This window comes from Triticum urartu, chromosome 6A, assembly GCF_056163025.1.
Source record: "Triticum urartu cultivar PI428250 chromosome 6A, HENAU_Tu73, whole genome shotgun sequence".
NCBI classification, from domain to species: Eukaryota; Viridiplantae; Streptophyta; class Magnoliopsida; order Poales; family Poaceae; genus Triticum; species Triticum urartu.
The window spans coordinates 31,117,661-31,130,352 of NC_141878.1; the positions used below are offsets into that span (position 1 = coordinate 31,117,661).

At 44.4% G+C, this 12,692-nt stretch overlaps 1 long non-coding RNA gene across 1 annotated transcript; it reads left to right on the forward strand.

The window, feature by feature from the left end:
• The first annotated feature begins 12,128 nt into the window (after window positions 1–12,128).
• Window positions 12,129–12,692, forward strand: LOC147963522 (uncharacterized). Its single transcript, XR_015609333.1, has 2 exons — window positions 12,129–12,230; window positions 12,340–12,692. It is a non-coding gene; the product is annotated as an uncharacterized LOC147963522 (long non-coding RNA).

The window sequence follows — 12,692 nt, forward strand, 5'->3', positions numbered from 1 at the left end:
TTCTTTCGAGAGAAACTCCTTCTCAAGAAAGTTTCCGAATTTAGCAACAAAAGTCTTGCCTTCGAATCTGTGATAGAAGGTGTATCCAATAGTTTCCTTTGGATATCCTATGAAGACACATTTCTCCGATTTGGGTTCGAGCTTATCAGGTTGAAGCTTCTTCACATAAGCATCGCAACCCCAAACTTTAAGAAACGACAACTTTGGTTTCTTGCCAAACCACAGTTCATAAGGCGCCGTCTCAACGGATTTTGATGGTGCCCTATTTAACGTGAATGCGGCCGTCTCTAAAGCGTATCCCCAAAATGATAGCGGTAAATCAGTAAGAGACATCATAGATCGTACCATATCTAGTAAAGTACGATTACGACGTTCGGACACACTATTACGCTGTGGTGTTCCGGGTGGCGTGAGTTGCGAAACTATTCCACAATTTTTCAAATGTATACCAAACTCGTAACTCAAATATTCTCCTCCACGATCAGATCGTAGAAACTTTATTTTCTTGTTACGATGATTTTCAACTTCACTCTGAAATTCCTTGAACTTTTCAAATGTTTCAGACTTGTGTTTCATTAAGTAGATATACCCATATCTGCTTAAATCATCTTTGAAGGTGAGAAAATAACGATATCCGCCACGAGTCTCAATATTCATCGGGCCACATACATCGGTATGTATGATTTCCAATAAATCTGTTGCTCTCTCCATAGTACCGGAGAAAGGTGTTTTAGTCATCTTGCCCATGAGGCATGGTTCGCATGTACCAAATGATTCATAATCAAGTGGTTCCAAAAGTCCATCAGTATGGAGTTTCTTCATGCGCTTTACACCGATATAACCTAAACGGCAGTGCCACAAATAAGTTGCACTATCATTATCAACTCTGCATCTTTTGGCTTCTACATTATGAATATGTGTATCACTACTATCGAGATTTAACAAGAATTGGCCACTCTTCAAGGGTGCATGACCATAAAAGATATTACTGATATAAATAGAACAACCATTATTCTCTGATTTAAATGAATAACCGTCTCGCATTAAACAAGATCCAGATATAATGTTCATGCTCAACGCTGGCACCAAATAACAATTATTTAGGTCTAAAATTAATCCCGAAGGTAGATGTAGAGGTAGCGTGCCGACCGCGATCACATCAACTTTGGAACCGTTTCCCACGCGCATCGTCACCTCGTCCTTAGCTAATCTTCGCTTAATCCGTAGTCCCTGTTTCGAGTTGCAAATATTAGCAACAGAACCAGTATCAAATACCCAGGTGCTACTGCGAGCATTAGTAAGGTACACATCAATAACATGTATATCACATATACCTTTGTTCACCTTGCCATCCTTCTTATCCGCCAAATACTTGGGGCAGTTCCGCTTCCAGTGACCAGTCTGCTTGCAGTAGAAGCACTCAGTTTCAGGCTTAGGTCCAGACTTGGGTTTCTTCTCCTGAGCAGCAACTTGCTTGCCGTTCTTCTTGAAGTTCCCCTTCTTCTTCCCTTTGCCCTTTTTCTTGAAACTAGTGGTTTTAACCATCAACACTTGATGCTCCTTCTTGATTTCTACCTCCGCAGCTTTCAGCATTGCGAAGAGCTCGGGAATAGTCTTGTTCATCCCTTGCATATTATAGTTCATCACGAAGCTCTTGTAGCTTGGTGGCAGTGATTGGAGAATTCTGTCAATGACGCAATCATCTGGAAGATTAACTCCCATCTGAATCAAGTGATTGTTATACCCAGACATTTTGAGTATATGCTCACTGACATAACTGTTCTCCTCCATCTTGCAGCTATAGAACTTATTGGAGACTTCATATCTCTCAATCCGGGCATTTGCTTGAAATATTAACTTCAACTCCTGGAACATCTCATATGCTCCATGACGTTCAAAACGTCGTTGAAGTCCCGATTCTAAGCCGTAAAGCATGGCACACTGAACTATCGAGTAGTCATCAGCTTTGCTCTGCCAGACGTTCATAACATCTGGTGTTGCTCCAGCAGCAGGCCTGGCACCCAGCGGTGCTTCCAGGACGTAATTCTTCTGTGCAGCAATGAGGATAATCCTCAAGTTACGGACCCAGTCCGTGTAATTGCTACCATCATCTTTCAACTTTGCTTTCTCAAGGAACGCATTAAAATTCAACGGAACAACAGCACGAGCCATCTATCTACAATCAACATAAACAAGCAAGATACTATCAGGTACTAAGTTCATGATAAATTTAAGTTCAATTAATCATATTACTTAAGAACTCCCACTTAGATAGACATCCCTCTAATCCTCTAAGTGATCACGTGATCCAAATCAACTAAACCATGTCCGATCATCACGTGAGATGGAGTAGTTTCATCAGTGAACATCATTATGTTGATCATATCTACTATATGATTCACGCTCGACCTTTCGGTCTCCATGTTTCGAGGCCATATCTGTATATGCTTGGCTCGTCAAGTATAACCTGAGTATTCCGCGTGTGCAACTGTTTTGCACCCGTTGTATTTGAACGTAGAGCCTATCACACCCGATCATCACGTGGTGTCTCAGCACGAAGAACTTTCGCAACGGTGCATACTCAGGGAGAACACTTCTTGATAATTCAGAGAGAGATCATCTTATAATGCTACCGTCAATCAAAGCAAGATAAGATGCATAAAAGATAAACATCACATGCAAACAATATAAGTGATATGATATGGCCATCATCATCTCGTGCTTGTGATCTCCATCTCCGAAGCACCGTCATGATCACCATCGTCACCGGCGCGACACCTTGATCTCCATCGTAGCATCGTTGTCGTCTCGCCAATCTTATGCTTCCACGACTATCACTACCGCTTAGCAATAAAGTAAAGCATTACATCGCGATTGCATTGCATACAATAAAGCGACAACCATATGGCTCCTGCCAGTTGCCGATAACTTGGTTACAAAACATGATCATCTCATACAATAAAAATCAGCATCATGCCTTGACCATATCACATCACAACATGCCCTGCAAAAACAAGTTAGACGTCCTCTACTTTGTTGTTGCAAGTTTTACGTGGCTGCTACGGGCTTAAGCAAGAACTCATCTCACCTACGCATCAAAACCACAACGATAGTTTGTCAAATAGACTCCGTTTTAACCTTCTCAAGGACCGGGCGTAGCCATACTCGGTTCAACTAAAGTTGGAGAGACAGTCGCCCGCAAGCCATCTATGTGCAAAGCACCGCGAGGGAACCGGTCTCGCGTAAGCGTACGCGTAAGGTTGGTCTGGGTCGTCTCGTCCAACAATACCGCCGAACCAAAGTATGACATGCTGGTAGGCAGTATGACTTGTATCGCCCACAACTCACTTGTGTTCTACTCGTGCAAATAACATCAAACCATAAAACCTAGGCTCGGATGCCACTGTTGGGGAACGTAGTAATTTCAAAAAATTTCCTACGCACACGCAAGATCATGGTGATGCATAGCAACGAGGGGGAGAGTCTGATCTACATACCCTTGTAGATCGCAACGGAAGCGTTGACACAACGTAGAGGAAGTAGTCGTACGTCTTCTTCCCGATCCAACCGATCCAAGCACCGTTACTCCGGCACCTCCGAGTTCTTAGCACACGTTCAGCTCGATGACGATCCTCGGGCTCCGATCCAGCAAAGCTTCGAGGAAGAGTTCCGTCAGCACGACGGCGTGGTGACGATCTTGATGTACTATCGACGCAGGGCTTCGCCTAAGCACTACAACGATATGATCGAGGTGGAATTTGGTGGCAGGGGGCACCGCACACGGCTAAGGAACGATCTCAATGATCAACTTGTGTGTCTAGAGGTGCCCCCTGCCCCCGTATATAAAGGATCCAAGGGGGAGGGCTGGCCGGCCAAGGAGGAGGGCGCAGGAGGAGTCCTACTCCTACTGGGAGTAGGACTCCCCCCCCCCAATCCTATTCCTAATAGGATTCCGAGAGAGAGAGAGAGAGAGAGAGAGAGAGAGAGAGAGAGAAAGAGAGAGAGAGAAGGGGGCCGGCCACCTCTCCTAGTCCTAATAGGACTAGGGGAGGGGGGAGGCGCGCAGCCCACCTTGGGCTGCCCCTTTCACCTTTCCACTAAGGCCCAATAAGGCCCATATGGTTCCCGGGGGGTTCCGGTAACCTCCCGGTAATCCGGTAAAATCCCGATTTCACCCGGAACACTTCCGATGTCCAAACATAGGCTTCCAATATATCAATCTTTATGTCTCGACCATTTCGAGACTCCTCGTCATGTCCGTGATCACATCCGGGACTCCGAACAACCTTCGGTACATCAAAATGCATAAACTTATAATAACTGTCATCGTAACGTTAAGCGTGCGGACCCTACGGTTCGAGAACAATGTAGACATGACTGAGACACGTCTCCGGTCAATAACCAATAGCGGGACCTGGATGCCCATATTGGCTCCTACATATTCTACGAAGATCTTTATCGGTCAGACCGCATAACAACATACGTTCTTCCCTTTGTCATCGATATGTTACTTGCCCGAGATTCGATCGTCGGTATCCAATACCTAGTTCAATCTCGTTACCGGCAAGTCTCTTTACTCGTTCTGTAATACATCATCCCGCAACTAACTCATTAGTTGCAATGCTTGCAAGGCTTGTGTAATGTGTATTACCGAGAGGGCCCAGAGATACCTCTCCGACAATCGGAGTGACAAATCCTAATCTCGAAATACGCCAACCCAACATCTACCATTGGAGACACCTGTAGTACTCCTTTATAATCACCCAGTTATGTTGTGACGTTTGGTAGCACCCAAAGTGTTCCTCCGGCAAACGGGAGTTGCATAATCTCATAGTCATAGGAACATGTATAAGTCATGAAGAAAGCAATAGCAACATACTAAACGATCGGGTGCTAAGCTAATGAAATGGGTCATGTCAATCAGATCATTCAACTAATGATGTGACCTCGTTAATCAAATAACAACACATTGTTCATGGTTAGGAAACTTAACCATCTTTGATTAACGAGCTAGTCAAGTAGAGGCATACTATTGACACTCTGTTTGTCTATGTATTCACACATGTATTATGTTTCCGGTTAATACAATTCTAGCATGAATAATAAACATTTATCATGATATAAGGAAATAAATAATAACTTTATTATTGCCTCTAGGGCATATTTCCTTCACCGCACCCTTCTCGAGCTCCTCTCCATTGCAGGCTTTCGGGTATAATTGTCACTGGTATGTCCGATGGGCCTTCTGCGGGCCTGAATCCTGGCCCATGGATGGGTTTCTAGTCGTATTCAGGCTGTGGAGGCCCAATAGGTGGCATATTTTTTATTTTTTCCCTGTTTTTTTCTTTTTTGCTTTATTTATTTTGTTTTGTTTCTACTTACAGCAAAAAACATATTTTTTTATTTTTCTATTAAAGTTTCTAACAAAAAAAGTTATTTATGAAAATTCTTTTTGCTTTTAATGATTTTGAACAGAAAATACTTTGATAACTTTAGTTGCATCAATTTTATATGTAACTTTAGTTTCAATAATACTAGAGGCTGCTTATAATGTTTTGAACAGAAAATACTTTGATAATTTAAGTTTCATAAATTTTATTTATATTATTAAAGTTTATTTTATTTTGTTTCTACTTATATATTTTATTAAAGTTTATTTTATTTTGTTTCTAGTTACTTATTTAATTTATTTTATGATAATTCTTTTTGTTATTAAAGTTTGTAACAAAAAATTCTTTATGAAAATTCTATATAATTTTAGTTGCATAAATTTTATATAATTTTAGTTTTAATAATACTAGAGGTTTATAAAATGCAACATTCAAAGCATTTCAACAAAACATTCAAAGCATTTTAACAAAACGGACAATCTATTTCGAGATATCAGGGTTTCATACAGAAACTCGTCTGTTACAACATGCATTTCAAATGAACTAGAAAAAGGTGGAAAGTTGGCATGGTATCATGATAATAGTTGTGGACAGAAAGTCTTCACTTTTTCTTCGCTTGTGTGCTTTGCTTATTGCGCCGTAAACATGGATAATCTTCATTGTTTATCAGGATGCTTGGGTCAGCCTTGACTTTGAAGGGAGGAATTTCATGAAACTTTTCATAATTTTCGAACATGTCCGTCTTGCCCTCCACTCCCAAGAACTATGTGGTGCTTTGGCTCATCGTATAATGTATTCGTTTCCTTATCATTTCTTTTTCTCGATTTGGTAGACATGTCCTTCACATAGATAACCTGTGCCACATCATTGGCTAGAACGAACGGTTCGTCAGTGTACCCAAGATTGTTCAGATCCACTGTTGTCATTCCGTACTGTGGGTCTACATGTACCCCGCCTCCTGACAGATTGACCCATTTGCACTTAAACAAAGGGACCTTCAAATCATGTCCGTAGTCAAGTTCCCATATGTACACTATTTAACCATAATATGTGTCATTTCCCCTCTCGGTTGCTGCATCAAAGCGGACACCGCTGTTTTGGTTGGTGTTCTTTTGATCTTAGGCGATCGTGTAAAATGTATTCCCATTTATCTCGTATCCTTTGTAAGTCAATACAGTCAAAGATGGTCCCCAGGACAACGAGTATAGCTCATCACAAATAGTGTTGTCACCTCTAAGACGTGTTTCCAACCAACTGCTGAAAGTCATGATGTGTTCACATGTAATCCAGTCGTCGCACTGTTCCGGATGTTTGGAGCAGACTGTTGTTGTGTTCATTGACATACGGGGTCACCAAGGTAGAGTTCTGTAGAACTGTGTAGTGTGCTTGAGACCAAGAATGCCCGTCCCTGCATACTATTGAGTCCGCTCCTAGCGTGCCTTTTCCAGTCAGTCTCCCATCATACCGCGATTTAGGGAGACCTATCTTCTTAAGGCCAGAACTGAAGTCAACACAAAACCCAATGACATCCTCTGTTTGATGGCCCATGTAGATGCTTCCTTCTGGCCTAGCACGGTTACGGACATATTTATTTAGGACTCCCATGAACCTCTCAAAGGGGAACATATTGTGTAGAAATACAGGGCCCAGAATAAGGTGTATCTTTTGTCTTCCCATACACGCCCAAGAAGCCTAACAGGTTCACGCAAAGGTTCTTCGTCATGTGCATCATGCCGATTGAAGAGCGTACCTCTAACTCTTTCCAGTACGGTAGGTCCCAAAATATAGATTTCTTCTTCCACATGGGTGCGCCTCCCTCAGCGTCATTTGGAACAGCTAGTCCGCCGGGACCCTTTCCAAATATTACGTGTAAATCAGAGACCATATCAAGTACGTGATCACCAGTACGCATGGCGGGCTTCTTCCCGTGATCTGCCTCGCCTTTGAAATGTTTGCCTTTCTTTCGACATTGATGGTTGGTCGGGAGAAATCGACAATGGCCCAGATACACATTCGTTCAGCATCTGTCCAGGTATATACTTTCGGTGTCAGCTAAACAGTGCGTGCATCCGTGGTATCCCTTGTTTGTCTGTCCTGAAAGGTTACTGAGAGCGGGTCAATCGTTGATGGTTACAAACAGCAACACATGCAGGTTAAATTCCACCTGTTTGTGCTCATCCGACGCACGTACACCGTTAGCATTCCACAGCTGTAAAAGTTCTTCAACTAATGGCCTTAGGTACACATCAATGCCGTTACCGGGTTGCTTAGGGCCTTGGATGAGAATTGGCATCATAATGAACTTCCGCTTCATGCACATCCAAGGAGGAAGGTTATACATACATAGAGTCACGGACTAGGTGCTGTGATTGCTGCTCTACTCCCCGAAAGGATTAATGCCATCCGCGCTTAAACCAAACCATATGTTCCTTGGGTCACCTGCAAGCTGAGCCCAGTACTTTCTCTCGATTTTTCTCCACTACGACCCGTCAGCGGGTGCTCTCAACTTCCCGTCTTTCTTATGGTCCTCACTGTGCCATCGCATCAACTTGGCATGCTCTTCGTTTCTGAACAGTCGTTTCAACCATGGTATTATAGGAGCATACCACATCACCTTCGCAGGAACCCTCTTCCTGTGGGGCTCGTCCTCAACATCACCAGGGTCATCTCGTCTGATCTTATACCGCAATGCACCGCATACCGGGCATGCGTTCAAATCCTTGTACGCACCGAGGTAGAGGATGCAGTCATTAGGGCATGCATGTATCTTCTCCACCTCCAATCCTAGAGGGCATACGACCTTCTTTGTTGCGTACGTATAGTCGGGCAATTCGTTATCCTTTGGAAGCTTTTTCTTCAATATTTTCAGTAGCGTCTCAAATCCTTTGTCAGGCACAGTATTCTCTGCCTTCCACTGCAGCAATTCCAGTACGGTACCGAGCTTTGTATTGCCATCTTCGCAATTGGGGTACAACCCTTTTTTGTGATCCTCTAAAATGCGATCGAACTTCAGCTTCTCCTTTTCACTTTCGCACTTTTCCCTTGCATCAACAATGACCCGGCGGAGATTATCATCGGCCACATCGTCTGGTTCCTCTTGATCTCCAGCTTCCCCCGTTGCAGTATCACTGTATTCAGGGGGCACATAGTTGTCATCGTCCTCTTCTTCTTCGTTGTCTTCCATCGTAACCCCCATTTCTCCGTGCTTCATCCAAACATTATAGTGTGGCATGAAACCCTTATAAAGCAGGTGGGTGTGAAGGATTTTTTTGTCAGAGTAAGACCTCGTATTCTCACAATTAGGGCATGGACAACACATAAAACTATTCTGCTTGTTTTCCTCGGCCACTTCGAGAAATTTACGCACGCCCTTAATGTACTCGGAGGTGTGTCTGTCACCGTACATCCATTGCCGGTTCATCTGCGTGTATTATATATAATTATGTGTGTCAAAAGTAAGAAAATTAGACAAGTATCTATCTAAAGTAAGATTTTTTTTTCAGAAAGAAGATAAGAACAAGAGGCTCACCACGGTGGTGCCGGCGACGAGATCGGCGCGGGCGATCGACGGTGGTCAAGACGAGGACGGGGCGTGACGAACCGCTAAACCTAGACAAATCTCGGAAAAAATGGAGCTCTGAGATCGAGCTTCGAGAGGAGAAAGCTTAACTAATGTGGCTCGGGCATTTTATCGAACACCTCACATGCATAAGAGGTGAGCTAGAGCACCCAAATGCCATTCCTTGCCGACCAGCAAAAAACAGAGCACTGTAGAGTATTTTGCTCGCTGGCGGTGGGGTATATATAGAAAACTCATTGGTCCCGGTTCGTGGCTGGAACCGGGACTAAAGCCCAGCCTTCTGTCCCGGTTCGAGCCAAGAACCTGGACCTATGTTTGTGGACCAGAAGCAAGGCCCATTGGCCCCGGTTCGTGCCAAGAACCGGGACAAATGAGCCCAGACAAACCGGGACCAATGCCCACGAGGCCCCGGCCGGCCCCCTGGGCTCACGAACCGAAACAATTGCATCCATTGGTCTCGATTCGTGACAAAACTGGGGCTAATTGGCTGGCCAGACGCGAACGAAAGCCTTTTTTTCTACTAGTGTAACCGCACTAGCATGCACAGCTTGAGTCACTTGCAAGTCGCCGGAGATCAGGTCACTTGGGGCATGCCGCAACTAACTGTGCCCATTTATATCTCCGCGTCTATATCCTCTCCGACTTGGCCGCTTGGACTCCACGCATCCCTGGTTCGTGCCGTTACCACATCCATGCAGATTAGATCAACCCAACGGCACACACACTAGTGCCATTGCTACACATGCATGGTTTCATGCGACACTCACTAACTTGGCACGATGAATCTTGCCATGCAGACTACTCCTTCCATTTCAAATTATTTGTCGCAGGTATGGATGCATTTAGATGTATTTTAGTTTTTAGATACATTCATTTTTACGACAAATAATTTAGAACGGAGGGAGTACTCTCTAATCTGCATGACTTATTTTGAATCAGCTAATACCCTACTAGCTTGGACGACCCAACTAAATGCATAAAAGAAAACTTAAACATGATGAATAGCTAATCAACAAGGTTAACTCCAATAGCGGTAACGATCGGCCAGCCTAGGTAGCGCGAATTGAGGACGGGAAATCGAGCGATGTTTGGGCTGATCGAACATTATCTTTAAAAAAAAAGAGGAAGACCCCTGACCTCTGCAACCAGACGATACATGCAGCCACTTTATTAATTATTCACATAAGACCCTACAAAATCATACAACACTAAAACTAAAGCCACCATCTAGGCAACATATGTCGCTACTTCTATCTAGTTGATGAAAGGATGCTGATAGTCTGGGCCTAATATCAAACAGACCTCGTAGCCAAACCTAACATTCAAGACCTGAGGTCCCAACCAGGACTTCTGCCAGGTATGGGGCACCCACCAGTCCGACGCACTCCTCAACCAGGACGCCTGCCTGGTATGAGGCCGCCGCAGCCACCTGCCACCAATCCATCTTCAGTGATGTACTGTTGCATCTACCTTGCCCGGTCTAGCTGTCATCGACGCCACCATGATGCCAGACAACGCCACCATCCTGCGCTCGTCCATCATCACACGCCCGCCGGCGAGACCCCGTTGCTCCATGCTGCTGAGACCCGCCGTCGTCGACGCGAGAGAAGGCACACCACACCACCTCATGCCTCTTCCATCCGGCGCCGCTCCACAAACGATGCCCCGAATAGGGAACATGATACCGCAACGCCGCCATCGCCCGATCCGGTGATCTTAGGATTTCTCCCGGAGCGGCACGAGCAGATTGACGATAGTTGCTTGACGATGCCTTCATCAAGGTAACGATGTAGACGCCGCCATCGCCCGCCATGACCGGAGTCCGCTCGGTTTTCACCGGCGACTACGTCTCCCCAACTCGCCGCCGGTGCTAATAGTGGGATCCAAGATCCGTCACTACCAGCCTGGCCAACCGCCTTCGGTGGAGAAGGCAGCCACCACCACCATGCCCGGGCCAAGGGACCCAGACGTCCTCGTGCTGTGAAGATTACCCAGGGGGATCTCCTGTTGCCGTTGTCGAGACGAGGCGCAGCCGCAGTGGATCTCGATCTAAATCCCTCGGGCCCAGATAAGATCTCATCGCAGCCAAAATCTTATCCGCCAACGGCCGCCGGAGATCTCCTGGCCACCGCCAACCCGCTGTGCACTGTCGTTGGAGGAGGAGGAAGATGGACGCCGCTGCACCCACGCGTTACCGTCGACCGAGGACTGCGCCACCGCCGCCGCCTCACCACAGGGGCTTCGCCCTGTGGCGTCCTCAACGATGGCGGCAGTAGTGGGAGGCGATCGAACACTATCTTGACCTTTGAAAAGGTAGATCGGGCTGAAAAAGGTGTCAAATTGCTATGAGAGGGCGTAGGTGGTTGCGTTATACCCTCTCTTAATACCTATATCACACATAGCATCACAATGTCAAGGAACACGGATAAGTGTGTAAAAATTGACAATTTTTTTGTTAAATTCGGCCCTCCAATCCAAATTAATTCACGTAGATTCACTGAATCTAGACGGATTTAGGCAATATTTTGTCTAAACCTGCGCTAATTAATTTGGAAAGGGAGGAACAATGTTATGGTCCATTGTTTTAAATGTCCCAATGCCAAGATAGGAAGTCAATATTGAAATTTATTAATTATTAGACTAGAATACCTATCTACCACCATTATTGCTCTCAATTGTGTATGCATACATGGATTACGATCGCAGCGGATATCAATCTTATGGACGACTATAGTACGAGATATTAAGCTGCCGAATTAATGGGCGATCCTTTCATATGAAGGAATTTGGCGTCAGGTATATATTTCCTAACAAATATCAAATATACTAATTCCTATTGTAAATAAGTACTCCCTCCGTTCGGAATTACTTGTCTCGGAAATGGATGTATCTAGAACTAAAATACGTCTAGATACATCCATTTCTGCGACAAGTAATTCCGAACGGAGGAAGTATTTCTCTATTCCAAACTAATTGACGCAGATTTGTTTAGATACGTATATATCTGCACACTAAAACGTGTCTAGATACTTGTGTATCTAGATTAATGTGCGTCAATTAACAATGGAGGGGATATTATATAGTTAATGGCTGATGAAATTTAATGATAGAAGGTTCATCCCAAGCACTATAAATAGATAAGGCTGTAGACCTTTTGGCTTACCACACCTCAGATTATTCAATTCAAGCTTTCACAATGGCCTGCAAGATAGCACTAGTAGTCTTGTCTATATCTGTGTTAGCATTCTTCCTCTGCCTTGGTAAGTAAATAATCCTGGTTTTGTGTTGGCCTGCAAGATAGCACTATATATAAGGCTGTAGACCTTTCGCTATATAATTCTAATTGGACGGTTTTGGGATTTACTTCAGGTACTGCCGAAGCTGACCCACGATGCCTGTACAAGGTTAATCCTTACTATCATGGTAGCTGCGAGAACCCTTATGACGAGAATTGTCGAATTGCTTGTATTAGATTTGAGCCACCAAAGTACAGGGGTGGTATGTGTTCTATTGGACAATGCTTCTGCTATACATGTTAATGATCATCGGACTATTCCATCGCTAGGGGAGCCATAAAGATACATCACCACCATGGAAAGATTAGAGCTCCTAGGAAGATTGCTTTTTTGGTTGTATCAGAATAAATTGGCAATGTATGTGACTGTGCTTTAGCAAATATCTGTTTCCGATGAGTTGCGACGAAGAGTTTCCAATCGACTTAA